This window comes from Theropithecus gelada, chromosome 19, assembly GCF_003255815.1.
Source record: "Theropithecus gelada isolate Dixy chromosome 19, Tgel_1.0, whole genome shotgun sequence".
Lineage (NCBI taxonomy): Eukaryota > Metazoa > Chordata > Mammalia > Primates > Cercopithecidae > Theropithecus > Theropithecus gelada.
The window spans coordinates 57,513,557-57,526,240 of record NC_037687.1 but is presented as its reverse complement, the minus strand read 5'-3'; positions in this window follow the sequence as shown (position 1 = coordinate 57,526,240).

Below are 12,684 nucleotides of genomic sequence, written 5' to 3'. Positions count from 1 at the left end.
TGGGAGATCCACTGCTCTCTTCAAAGCTGTCAGACAGAGTCGTTTGCGTTTGCAGCGGTTTCTGCTGCTTTGTTGTTGTTGTTGTTGTTGTTGTTGTGGTGTAGCTGTGCGCTGTCCCCAGAGGTGGAGTCTACAGAGACAGGCAGGTTTCCTTGAGCTTCTGTGAGCTCCACCCAGTTCGAGCTTCCCGGCAGCTTTGTTTACCTACTTAAGCCTCAGCAATGGCGGGCGCCCCTCCCCCAGTCTCGCTGCTGCCTTGCCGGTAGATCACAGACTGCTGTGCTAGCAATGAGGGAGGCTCCGTGGGCGTGGGACCCTCCCAGCCAGGTGTGGGATATGATCTCCTGGTGTGCCTGTTTGCTTAAAGCGCAATATTGGGGTGGGAGTTACCCGATTTTCCAGGTGTTGTGTGTCTCAGTTCCCCTGGCAAGGAAAAGGGATTCCCTTCCCCCTTGCGCTTCCCAGGTGAGGCGATGCCTCGCCCTGCTTCAGCTCTCGCTGGTCGGGCTGCAGCAGCTGACCAGCACCGATCGTCCGGCACTCCCCAGTGAGATGAACCCAGTACCTCAGTTGAAAATGCAGAAATCACCGGTCTTCTGTGTCGCTCGCGCTGGGAGTTGGAGACTGGAGGTGTTCCTATTCAGCCATCTTGCTCCGCCCCATCTTTCTCCATATTCTAAATAGGGTTCCCAAGTGTCCTTCCTCAAATTCCACAAAAACAGTGATTTCAAACTGCTCTATCCAAAGAATGGTTTAACTCTATGAGCTGAATACACATATCACAAAGCAGTTGCTCAGAAAGCTTCTCTGCAGTTTTCAACAGAAGATGTTTGCTAGCTCACAACTAGCCTCTGGGCATCACTTAATATCCCTTCGCAGATTCCTCAAAGACAGAGTTTCCAGACTGGGCAAAGTAGAGTAAGCTTTTACTCTGTGAAATGTATGCACATATCAGAGAACAGTTTCTTGGAATGCTTCTTTCTCGGTTTTATTTGAGGATATTTCACTTTTTGCCGTAGTCTTCAATGCGCTCTGAAATATCTTGTTTTCAGTTCTAAAGGAACAGTGTTCAAACACTGCCTTATGAGAATGGAGGTACACTACCTGAGTGAAATGCATGCATCACAAAGTAGTTTCTCAGAAAGCCCTCTCCACTTTTTATCTGAAGATATTTCCTATTTCACCATAGGCCTGAATGTGCTCCCGAATGTCAATTCACTAATCCGTCCATGACAACGTCTTAAAAATGCGTAACGGAAAGAAAGTTTTATCTATGTGAGATGAATAAACATGTCTATCACAAAGCAGTTTCACAGAATGCTTCTTTCCAGTTTACGTCTGAGGATATTTCCTTTTTCACCATAGCCGTCCATGTACTCCCGAAAGTCTCCTGGTAACCTTTTCTCCAAAAGGCATTTCCCAATCCTCTGTGAGAAGAAAAGTATAACTCTGTGAGTGAAATGCACACTTCACAAACAGCTCCTTGGAAAGCTTCTCTCCAGTTTCTACCTGATCATATTTCCTTTCTCACTGTAAGACTCAATGTATTTCCGAATATCCCTTCGCACGCTAAGCATAAACCATGCCAGAAAACTCTTCAATGCAAAGGGAAGCTTAACTGAGTGAGAGGAATTCACACAACACATAGCAGTTTCACAGAAAGCTTCCTTCTGATTTTCATCTGAGGATATTTCTTTCTCCATATTCCAAAGAGCGATCCCAAATGTCCTTCCTCAAATACCACAGAAACAGTTATTCCAAACTGCTCAATCCAAGGATTGATTTAATTCAATGAGATGAATACACACATCACAAAGCAGTTGCACAGAACGCTTCTCTCTAGTCATCATGGGAAGACAATTCCTTGCTCACCACAGGCCTCTGGGGCATCACTTAATATCCCTTCGCATATTTCTCAAAGACAGTTTGCAAACTGGGCAATGTAGAGTATGCTTTAATTCTGTGAAGTGAATGCACAGATGAGAGAGCAGTTTCTTGGAACTCATCTTTGTGGGTTCTACTTGAGGATAGCTCACTCTTCACCATAGTTTTCAATGCACTGCAAATTATCACATTTTCAGTTTTACAGGAATAGTGATCAATCACTGCCTTATGAGGAAAGAGGAAAAACACCCTGCGTGGAATGCACACATCACAAAGCAGTTTCTCAGAAAGCTTCTCTCCAGTTTTTATTTGTAGGTATTTCCTTTTTCACCGTAGGCCTGAATGAGCTCCTGAATGTCCCTTTGCAAATCCATCCATGATGCAATTTCAAAACTGTGTAATAGAAAGCAGGTTTTATCTATGTGAGATAAATAGACGTATCTATTCAAAGCAGTTGTACAGAAAGCTTCTCTCCAGTTTTTGTCAGAGGATATTTCCTTTTTCTCCACTGCTATCCACATACTCCTGAGTGTCCCTTTGTAGTTTTTTCTCCCAAAGGGATTTCCCAATCCTCTCTGACAGAAAAAGTATAATTCTGTGAGTGGAATGCACACATCACAAAGCAGCTCCTCGGAAAGCTTCTCTCCAGTTTCTATCTGAAGTTACTTCCTTTTTCACCATAAACCTCACATCGCTCCCGAATATCCCTTCACAGACTAAACAAAAACAGTGTTAGAATACTGCTCAATGAAAACAGAAGCTTAGAATACTCCTCAATGAAAACAGAAGCTTAAGTGTGCGAGTGGAATTTGCACTACACAAAGGAGTTTCACAGAAAGAGTCTTCTGGTTTCTCTCTGAAGTTATTTATTTTTCAGGTTATACTAAAGAGCATTAACAATTGTCCTTTCTCAGATTCCACAGAAAGTGATTTCAAACTGCTCAACCCAAAGAATGATTTAACTCTCTGAGATGAATACAAACATCACAAAAGAGTTGCTCAGAAAGCTTCTCTCCAATTTTAAATGGAAGAGGTTTCCTTGCTCGCCACAGGCCTCCGGTTGCCGCTTAATATCCCTTCACAAAATTCTCAAAGACAGGCTTTCCAAATTGAGAAATGTAGAGTAAGTTTTAACTCTCTGAAATTAATGGACATGTCAGAGAGCAATTTCTTGGAATATTTCTTTCTTTCTGGGTTTTATTGGTCGACGTTTTACTTTTCACCATAGTCTTCAATGTGCTCTAAATATCACTTCTGTAGTGCTACAGGAACAGTGTTCAAACAGTGTCTTATGAGAAGAAAGGTATAACTCCCTGAGTGGAATACACACATCACCAAGCAGTTTCTCAGAAAGCTTCTCTCCAGTTTTTTTCTGACGATATTTCCTTTTTCACCATAGGCAAGAATGTGATCCCGAATATCTCTTCGTGGATTCATCCATGACGGAGCTTCCAAGCTGTGTAATGTAAAGAAATCTTAATCTATGTGAGATGAATACACACATCACAGAGTACTTTCATAGAAAGTTTCTTTCCTGATTTTGTCTGAGGCTATTTCCCTTTTCATGATAGGCATCAACATGCTCCCGAATATCACTTGGTACATTTTTCTCCAAAAGAGTTTCCCCGATGCTGTATGAGAAGAGAGGAATAACACTGTGAGTGAAATGCACATATCACAAAGCAGTTCCTCAGAAAGCTTCTCTCCAGTTTCGGTCTGAACATATTTTCTTTTTCACCAGAAGCCTGAAAGTGCTCCTGAATATCCCTTCACATGCTAAAGATACACAGGGTTAGAAAGCTGCTCAATGAAAAGAGAGGCTTTCACATGAACAGTATTCAAACACTGATTTATGGGAAAAGAGGTATACCTCCCGGAGTGAAATGCATACATCACAAATCAGTTTCTCAGAAAACTTCTCTCCAGTTTTTATCTGATGATATTTCCTTTTTCACCGTAGTCCTGAATGTGCTCCCAAATGTCCCTTCGCGGATCCATCCATGATGGAATTTCCAAGCTGCGTAATACAAAGAAAGCTTTATTTATGTGAGATGAATACACATAGCACAGAGCAGTTTCACAGAATGCTCTTTCCAGTTTTTATCTGAAGATATTGCCTTTTCACCATAGGCCTCAATGTGCTCCTGAACATCCCTTCGTGGATCCGTCCATGACAGAGTTTGCAAACTGCGTAATGTAAAGAAAGCTTTATCTAGGTGAGATGAATACACTTAGCACAGAGCAGTTTCAGAGAAAGCTTCTATCCAGTTTTCATCTGAAGATATCTCCTTTTTCACCATAGGCCTCAATGTGCTCCTGAACATCCCTTCGTGGATCCGTCCATGATGGAATTTCCTAACTGTGTAAAATAAAGGAAGTTTTATCTATGTGAGCTGAATAAACGTATCTATCACAGAGCTGTTTCACAGAAATCTTCTTTCCAGTTTCTGTCTGAGGATATTTCCTCTTTTACCATAGCTGTCCATATACTCCCCAATATCCCGTGGTAGCTTTTTCTCCGAAAGGCATTCCCCAATCCTGTATGAGAAGAAAAGTATAACTCTGTGAGTTGAATGAACACCTCACAAAGCAGATCCTTGGGAATCTTCTCTCCAGTTTCTATCTGAAGATATTTCCGTTTTCACCGTAAGTCTCAAAGTGGTCCCGAGTCTCTTAGTTGACTAATCTGAAACAGTGTTAGAATGCAGCTCAATGAAAACAGAAGCTTAACTGTGTGTGTGTAATTCACATGACACAGAGCAATTTCACAGAAAGCTTCCTTCTGGTTTTTCTCGGAGGGTATTCCTTTTTCAGCATGTTCTTAAGAGCGTTCCCAAATGTCCTTTCTCAGGTTCCCATGGAAAGAGTGATTTCAAACTGCACATTCCGAAGAATGATTTAACTCTATGAGATGAATACAAACATCACAGAGCAGTTGCTCAGAAAGATTCTCTCCAGTTTTCAACGGAAAACATTTCCTTGCTCGCCACAGGCCCCCGGTCACCACTTAATATCCCTTTGCAGAATACTCAAAGACAGACTTTCCAAAATGGTAAAGGTAGAGTAAGATTTAACTCTGTGAAAAGAATGGACAGATCAGTGAGCAGTTTCTTGGAATGCTTCTTTCCGGATTTTATTGTACGATTTTCACTTTTCACCATAGTCTTCAAAGAGTTCCAAATATCACTTTTTTAGTTTCACAGAAACAGAGTTCAAACAATGCCTTCTGAGAAAAAAGGTATAACTCCCTGAGTGGAATGCACACACCACCAAGTAGTTTCTCAGAAAGCATCTCTCCAGTTTTTATCTGATAATATTTTCTTTTTCACCATAAGCCTGAATGTGATCCTGGATATCTCTTCGGAGATCCATCCATGACGGAGTTTCCAAGCTGTGTAATGTAAAGAAAGCTTTGTCTATGTGAGGTGAATACACATAGCACAGAACAGTTTCACAGAAAGCTTCTTTCAAGTTTTTTTCTGAGGCTATTTCTCCTTTCTCCATATGCGTCAATATGCTACCAAATATCCCTTGGTACCTTTTCTCCACAAGGGTTTCCCTTATGCTGTATGAGAAGAGAAGTATAATAGTGTGAGCGGAATGCACACGTCACAATGCAGTTCCTCAGAAAACTTCTCTCCAGTTTCGGTCTGAACATATTTCCTTTTTCACTGTAAGCTTCAAAGCACTCCCGATTATCCTTTCCCATGCTAAACATAAACAGGGTCAGAAAACTGCTCAATGAAAAGAGAGGTGAAACTGAGTGAGAGGAATTAAAAAGACACAGAGGAGTTTCACAGAAAGCTTCCTTCTGGATTTTACCTGAGGATATTTCTTTCTCCATATTCTAAGGAGCCTTCTCAAATGTCCTTCCTCAGATTGCACAAAAACAGTGACCATGACGGCGTTTCAAAACTGCATAAGAGAAAGAAAGTTTATCTATGTGAGATGAATAAACATATCTATCACAAAGCAGTTTCACAGAAAACTTATTCTCAGTTTTTGTCAGCAGATATTTCCTTTTCCAACATAGCCGTCCATATACTCCTGAATGTCCCCTGGTAGCTTTTTCTCCAGAAGGGATTCCCCAATCCTCTATGAGAAGAAAAGTAAAACTGTGAGTGGAATGCACACTTCACAAAGCAGCTCCTCGGAAATCTTCTCTCCAGTATCTATCTGAAGATATTTCCGTTTTCACCATAAGCCTCAAAGCGCTCCTGAGTGTCCCTTAGCTGACTAACCTAAAACAGTGTTAGAATACTGCTCAATGAAAACAGAAGCTTAACTGTGAGAGTGGAATTCACGTGACCCAGAGCAGTTTCAGAGAAAGCTTCCTTATGGTTTTTGTTGGAGGGTAGTACTTTTTCAGCATATTCTTAAGAACATTCCCAAATGTCCTTTCTCAGGTTCCACAGAAAAAGTGATTTCAAACTGCTCAATCCAAAGAATGATTTAAATCTATGAGATGCATACACACATCACAAAGCAATTGCTCAGAAAGCTTCTGTCCAGTTTTCAGCGGAAGACTTTTCCCTGCGGGCCACTGGTCTCTGGTTGCCACTTAATATCCTTTCGCAGAATCCACAAAGACAGACTTTCCAAACTGGGAAATAAAGAGTAAGCTTTAACACTCCGAAAGGAATGCACATGTCAGAGAGCAGTTTCGTGGAACACTTCTTTCTGGGTTTTATTTCAGGATATTTCACTTTTCACCATAGTCTCTCATGCGCTCTGAAACATTACTTTTATGGTTTTACAGGAACTGTGTTCAAATACTGCCTTATGAGAAAAGAGGTATAACTCCCTGAGTGGAATGCACACATCACAAAGCAGTTTCTCAGAAAGCTTCCATCCAGTTCTTATCTGAAGATATCTCCTTTTTCATTGTAGGCCTGAATGTGCTACCAAACATCCCTTCGAGGATCCGTCCATGATGGAGTTTCCAAACTGCATGATATAAGGAAAATTTTATATATGTGAGATGAATAAACATATCTATTACAGAGCAGTTTCACAGAAATCTTCTTTCCAGTTTCTTTCAGAGGATATATCCTTTTTCACCATAGCCATCCATATACTCCCGAATGTCCCTTCGTAGCTTTTTCTACAAAAGGCAATCCCCAAATCTCTATGAGAAGAAAGATATAATTCTGTGATTGGAATACACACGTCACAAAACAACTCCTCAGAAAGCTTCTTTCCATTTTCTGTCTGAAGATATTTCCTTTTCCACAGTAAGCTTCAAAGCGCTCCCAAATATCCCTTAGCAGACTAAACAAAAACAGTGTTATAATACTGCTGAATGAAAAGAGAAGCTTAATTGTGCGAGTGGAATTCATGCGACATAGAACAGTTTCACAGAATGCTTCCTTCTGGTTTCTATCTGAAGTTATTTCTTTTTCAGGATATACTAAAGAGCGTTTCTAAATGTCCTTCCTCAGATTCCACAGAAACAGTGATTTCTTACTACTCAATCCAAAGAATGATTAAACTCTATGTGGTGAAATCAAACATCACAGAAAAGTTGCTCAGAAAGCTTCTCTCCATTTTTGAATGGAAGACATTTCCTTGCTTGCCACACAACTCTGGTTGCCACTTAATATCCCTTCGCAGAACCCTCAAAGACAGTCTTTCCAAACTGGGAAATGTAGAGAAAGCTTTAATTCTGGGAAAAGAATGGACATGTCAGAGAGCAGTTTCTTCAAATGCTTCTTTCCACGTTTTATTTGATGATTTTCACTTTTCACCATAGTCTTCAATGTGCTCCGAATATCACTTTTTTGTTTTACAGGAACAGTGTTCAAACAGTGCTTTATGAGGAAAAAGGTATATCTCCCTGAGTGGAATGCAAACACCACCAAGCAGTTTCTCAGAAAGCTTCTCTCCAGGTTTTATCTGATGATATTTTCTTTTTCACCATAGGTCCAAATGTGATCCTGAATATCCCTTCGTGGATCCATCCATGACGGAGTTTCCAAGCTGTGTAATGTAAAGAAAGCTTTATCTATGTGAGATGAATAAACGTAGCAAAAAGCAGATTCACAGAAAGCTTCTTTTCAGTTTTTATCTGAAGATATTTCCTTTTTCACCATAGTCTTGAAAGTGCTCCTGAATGTCCCTTCGAGCATCCGTCCATGACAGAGTTTCCAAGCTGCATAATGTAAATAAAGCTTTATTTATGGGAGATGAATACACATATCGCAGAGCAGTTTCATAGAAAGCTTCCTTCCATTTTTTGTCTGAGTCTATTTCACTTATCACCATAGGATTCAACATGCTCCAAAATATCACTTGGTGCCTTCTTTTCCAAAAGGGTTTCCCCAGTGCTGTATGACAAAAGAGGCATAACACTGTGAGTGGAATGCACACATCACAAAGCAGTTCCTCAGAAAGCTTCTCTCCAGTTTCGGTCTAAACATATTTCCTTTTTCACCATAATCTCAAAGTGCTCCCAAATATCCCTTCACACGCTAAACATAAACAGGGTTAGAAAACTGCGCAATGAAAAGTGAGGTTTAACTGAGTGAGAGGAATTAAGATGAAACAGAGTAGATTCACAGAAAGCTTCCTTCTGGATTATACCTGAGGATATTTCTTTCTCCATATTTTAAGGAGCGTTCCTAAATGTCCTTCCTCAGATTCCACACACACAGTGATTTCAAAGTGCTCAATTCAAAGAATGTTTTAACTCTATGAGACGAATACACACATCACAAAGCAGTTGCTCAGAAAGCTTCTCTCCAATTTTCAGCAGAAGATGATTCCTTGCTCACCACAAGCCTCCAGGCGCCACTTAATATCAATTCACAGGTTCCTCAAAGACAGAGTTTCCAAACTAGACAACGTAGAGTAAGCTTTAACTCTGTGAATGAATGCAAATATCAGAGAGCAGTTTCTTGGAACGCTTCTTTCTGGGCTTTATTTCAGGATATTTCACTTTTCACCATAGTCTTTCATGCGTTCGTACATATTACATTTTCGGTTTTACAGGAACAGTGTTCAAACACTGTCTTACGAGAAAAGAGGTGTAACTCCCTGAGTGGAATGCACACATCACCAAGATGTTTCTCAGAAAACTTCTATCCAGTTTTTATCTGAAGATATCTCCTTTTCCACCAAAGGCCTGAATGTGCTCCCAAGTGTCCCCTCACGAATCTGTCCGTGACGGCATTGTAAAACTGTGTAAAAGAAGGAAAGTTTTATCTATGTGAGATCAATAAACATATCTATCACAAAGCAGTTTCACAGAAAGATTCTTTCCAGTTTTTGTCTGATGATATTTCTTCTTCTACCATAGCCATCCATATACTGTCGAATGTCCCATGGTAGCTTCTTCTCCAAAAGTGATTCCCCAATCCTCTATGAGAAGAAAAGTATAACTCTGTGAGTGGAATGCACACATCACGAAGCAGCTCCTCAGAAATATTCCCTCCAGTTTCTATCTGAAGACCTTTCCGTTTTCAACATAAGCCTCAAAACGCTCCAGAGTATACCTTAGCTGGCTAAACTAAAACAGTGTTACAATATTGCTCAATGAAAACTGAAGCTTAACTGTGTTAGTGGCATTCACATGACACAGAGCACTTTCACAGAAAGCTTCCTTCTGGTTTTTATCGGAGGGTATTTATTTTTCAGCACATTCTTAATAGCATTCCCAAATGTCCTTTTTCAGGATCCACAGAAAGAGTGATTTCAAACTGCTCAATCCAAAGAATGATTTAACTCTATGAGATGAATACACACATCACAAAACAGTTGCTTCGAAAGCTTCTCTCCAGTTTTCAACAGAAGACGTTTCCTTTCTCACCTCATATCTCCGTGCACCACTTTATATCCCTTCACGGATTCCTCAAAGACCAAGTTTCCAAACTGTTCAACGTAGTGTAAGCTTTAACTCTCTGAAATGAATGTGCCACATCAGAGAGCAGTTTCGTGCAATGCTTCTTTCTGGGTTTTATTTCCGGATTTTCACTTTTCACCATAGTCTTCAATGCGCTGCAGAGTATCACTTGTTCAGTTTTACAGGAACAGTGTTGAAACACTGCCTTATGAGAAAAGAGGTATACCTCTCTGAGTGGAATGCACACATCACAAAGCAGTTTCTCAGAATGCTTCTCTCCTGTTTTTATTTGAATATGTGTCCTATTTGCCCAAAGGCTTGAATGTGCTCCCGAATGTCCCCTCGCAAATCCATCGATGATGCAGTTTCAAAACTGCATAATAGAAAGAAAGTTTTATCTATGTGAGATGAATATACATTTCTATCACAAAGCAGTTTCACAGAAAGCTACTTTCGAGTTTTTGTCTGAGGATGTTTCCTTTTTCACCATAGCAGTCCATATACTCCAGAATGTCTGCTGGTAGCTTTTTATCCAAAGGGGATATCCCAATCCTCTATGAGAAGAAAAGTATAACTCTGTGAGTGAAATGCACAAGTCAAAAAGCAGCACCTCAGAAATCTTCTCTCCAGTATCTATCAGAAGACATTTCTGTTTTCACCATAAGAGTCAAAGCGCTACCACGTATCCCTTAGCTGACAAACCTAAAACAGTTTTAGAATACTCCTCAATGAAAACAGAAGCTTAACTGTGCGAGTGGACTTCCCGTGATGTAGAGCAGTTTCACAGAAAATTTCCTTCTGGTTTTTATTGGAAGGTCTTTCTTTTTGAGTATATTCATAAAAGTGATCACAAGTGTTGTCTCAGGATCCACAGAAACACTGATTTCAAACTGCTCAATCCAAAGAATGATTTAACTCTATGAGATGAATACATACATCACAAAGCAGTTGCTCTGAAAGCTTCTCTTCAGTTTCCATCGCAAGACGATTCCTTTCTCACCACAAGAATCTGGGTGCCACTTAATATCCCTTCGCAGATTCCTCAAAGACAGAGTTTCCAAGCTGGGCAACATAGTGTAAGCTTTAACTTTCTAAATTGTATGCACACGTCAGAGAGCAGTTTCTTGGAACGCTTCTTTCTGAGTTTTATTTCAGGATATTTCACTTTTCACCGCAGTCTTCAATGAGTTGCAAAATATCACTTTTTCAGATTCACAGAAACAGTGTTTAAACAGTGCCTTATGAGAAAAGAGGTCTAATACCCTGAGAGAAATGCACACATCACAAAGCAGTTTCTCAGAAACTTCTCTCCAGTTTTTATCTAAAGATATGTCCTATTTCCCTACAGGCCTGAATGTGCTCCCAAATGTCGCTTCACGAATCCGTCCATGACGCAGTTTCAAAACTGCATAATAGAAAAAAAGTTTTATCTATGTGACATGAATAGATATATCTATCAAAATGCATTTTCACAGAAAGCTTCTTTCCAGTATTTGTCTGAAGATATTTCCTTTTCACCATAGCCGTCCATATACTCGCGAATGTGCCCTGGTAGCTTTTTCTCGAGACGGGATTCCCCAATCCTCTATGAGAAGAAAAGTATAACTCTGTGAGTGGAATGCTCACATCACAAAGCAGCTCCTAGGAAATCTTCTCTCCAGTATCTATCTGAAAATATTTCCGTTTTCACCCTAAGCCTCAAAGTGCTCCTGAGTATCCCTTAGCTGACTAACCTAAAAGACTGTTAGATTACTACTCTATGAAAGCAGAAGCTTAACTGTGCAAGTGGACTTCACATGACCTAGAGTAGATTCACAGAAGGATTCCTTCTTGTTTTTATCGGATGGTATTTCTTTCTCAGCATATTCTTAAGAACGTTCCTAAATGTTCTTTCGCAGGTTCTACAGAAACAGTAATTTCAAACTGCTCAATCCAAAGAATGATTTAATTCTATGAGATGAATACACACATCACAAAACAGTTGCTCTGAAAGGTTCTCTCCAGTTTTCATCGGAAGACGTTTCCTTTCTCACCACAAGCCTCCAGGCACCACTAAATATCCCTTCACAGATTCATCAAAGACAGAGTTCTCAAACTGGGCAACGTAATATAGTCTTTAACTCTCTGAAATGAATGTAAACGTCGGAGAGCAGTTTCCTGGAACACTTCTTTCTGGGATTTATTTCAGGATATTACACTATTCACCATAGTCTTCAATGCACTGCCAAATATCACTTTTTCAGTTTTACAGGAACGGTCTTCAAACACTGCCTTATGAGAAAAGAGTTATAACTCCCTGAGTGGAATTCACACACCACAACGCAGTTTCTCAGAAAGCTTTTCTCCAGTTTTTATCTGAAGATATCCCCTTTTTCCCCGCAGGCCTGAATGTGCTCCCGAATGTCCCTTCGCGAATCCATCCATGATGCAGTTTCAAAACTGCATAATAGAAAAAAAGTTTTATCTATGTGAAATGAATAGACATAACTATTACAAAGCAGTTTCACCAAAAGATTCTTTCCAGCTTTTGTCTGAGGATATTTCCTTTATCACACTAGCCATCCATGTACTCCTGAAAGTCCCTTGTTAGCTTTTTCTTCAAACCAGATTCCCAATGCCTCTCTGAGAAGAAAAGTATAAACATGTGAGTGGAATGCAAGCGTCACAAAGCAACTCCTTGGAAATCTTCTCTTCATTATCTATCTGATGATATTTCCATTTTCACCATAAGCCTCAAAGCGCTCCTGAGTATCCCTTAGCAGACTAACCTAAAACAGTGTGACAATACTGCTCATTGAAAACAGAAGCTTAAATGTGCAAGTGGACTTCACGTGACTTAAAGCAATTTCAGAGAGAGTTTCCTTCTGGTTTTTATCAGAGGATATTTCATTTTCAGCATATGCTTAAGAGTGTTCGCAAATGTCCTTTCTCAAGTTCCATGGAAACAGTGATTTCAAACT